This window comes from Trichosurus vulpecula, chromosome 2 (genome assembly GCF_011100635.1).
Source record: "Trichosurus vulpecula isolate mTriVul1 chromosome 2, mTriVul1.pri, whole genome shotgun sequence".
In the NCBI taxonomy this organism is placed as follows: domain Eukaryota; kingdom Metazoa; phylum Chordata; class Mammalia; order Diprotodontia; family Phalangeridae; genus Trichosurus; species Trichosurus vulpecula.
In genome coordinates, this window is record NC_050574.1 from 92,903,048 (window position 1) to 92,905,008 (window position 1,961).

At 40.7% G+C, this 1,961-nt stretch overlaps 1 pseudogene; it reads left to right on the forward strand.

Annotated features, from left to right (window-relative positions):
* The first annotated feature begins 783 nt into the window (after positions 1 to 783).
* Positions 784 to 1,371, forward strand: LOC118838639 (annotated as a pseudogene).
* The last annotated feature ends 590 nt before the right edge of the window (positions 1,372 to 1,961 follow it).

A 1,961-nucleotide genomic window follows, 5' to 3' on the forward strand; every position in this document is an offset into this window, starting at 1 on the left:
ATTAAGTTCTTACTATGTGCCAAGCACAATCTTATACACCAAAGGATACAAATACAGATAAATGAGGCAGTCTCTACCTTAAGGCAGATTATAGTGTAATGGGGGAAGATCTTATATAAAAAGGAACTGGAAAGCTTGAAGGGAAGGGGATAACAGGAAGGGTAATATGCATGGTATTACTTTGTGAAGACAGCTGGAAAGTGTCCTAGAAGTCTCATTCTTGGCAAGCTAAGGCGAAAGCTCAGCTATCAGAGCTGGAGGACCTAGAAGCAGATAGGAGAGAGATTAAGATGATGACCAAAGTTAGGGATCATGATGAGGAGATAGCCAAGATAAGGCAAAAGGTAAAGGATTGGATTCAAGGAAAAAAAATATTCTACATGACTAAGAATAATTCTACTGCAGAAAAATATATTTAATGAAATAGAGGGCTTTCAAATATTTCTGACTGAAATATTAGAACTAAGTAAAAACTTTAAAATACAAACACAGGAGTTAAGATAAACCTAAAAGTTAAAATACATTTGAGCAATTGAAAGGGAAACAATAAAGTGAAAACATTTTAACAGAGAGAGAAAAGACAAGTCTCCCTTCAGGATCTTAATATCTTTAAGAGTCACAGAGGGAGTTTGGTAACACAAACAGAGAACGTGAAGGTAATTTTGTTGAGAGAGCAATGAAAAGAGTGGGAAAATTAATGCATAAGAGAAGGAATGAAGAATAAAGGGCTGATACTGTGTCTCAGAATTGGGGTGTGGCTTTTCCTTTTCCGCACTGCGGCTGCAGCCATGAGTATGCTCAGGCTTCAGAAGAGGCTTGCCTCTAGTGTTCTTCGATGTGGAAAGAAGAAGGTATGGCTTGACCCCAATGAGACCAATGAAATTGCCAACGCCAATTCCCGTCAGCAGATCCGGAAGCTGACTAAAGATGGTCTGATCATCCGGAAGCCCGTTACTGTGCACTCTTGTGCTAGATGCCGGAAAAATACTCTGGCTCGACAGAAGGGCAGGCACATGGGTATTGGTAAGAGAAAGGGTACTGCCAATGCTCGTATGCCTGAGAAGGTGACATGGATGAGGCGAATGCGGATTCTGCGCCGTCTGCTCCGAAGATACCGGGAATCCAAAAAGATTGACCGCCACATGTACCACAGCCTGTACTTGAAGGTGAAGGGAAATGTGTTTAAGAATAAGCGGATCCTCATGGAGCACATTCATAAACTGAAGGCAGACAAGGCCCGGAAGAAGCTCTTGGCTGACCAGGCTGAAGCTCGCCGGTCCAAGACTAAGGAAGCACGAAAGCGTCGGGAAGAGCGTCTGCAGGCTAAGAAAGAGGAGATCATCAAGACTGTCCAAGGAGGAGGAGACTTAAGAAATGATCCTCCCCTATCTCCTATGTACATAGTACCCTTCTATTTGGCTTATACAATAAAACTTGACAGACTGTCAGCCCTGAAAAAAAAAGAATTGGGGTGTGGAAGAATATACAAACATGGTGAAAGGGATAAGGGGAACAGAACTCTTTTGACTCTCACCCTTATTTGCATTGTACAAAGGGCGGTTGAACATGCCCACACACAAACACACAGTTTGGTCTAAAACTACACTAAACCCAATAGAGAAAGATGTAGAGACAAGTAAGGGAAGAGGGAGGTTTGAGAAGGAAGGTAAAGATGGGGAGACAATTATCTCAAACAAAATATACTTCAACTTGAAGGGCAGATCTCATGAGATAATATTTATAAAAAGCACTTATCACAGTGCCTGGCACACAGTAGGCACTATATAAATATTTATTTCCTTTCTCCTCCTTTTTCAGTATATTTGGTCTGCTAGTTGGATTTGTGCCATCAGTCTTTTTTTAGAAAGCTTATCAAAATTTTAATCTAAGTATCCCCATTTTTCTAAGTACAGAATCCTCTTCAAAGTCATTGAAAATCTGGGTTTTGATTTTTTTTTTTC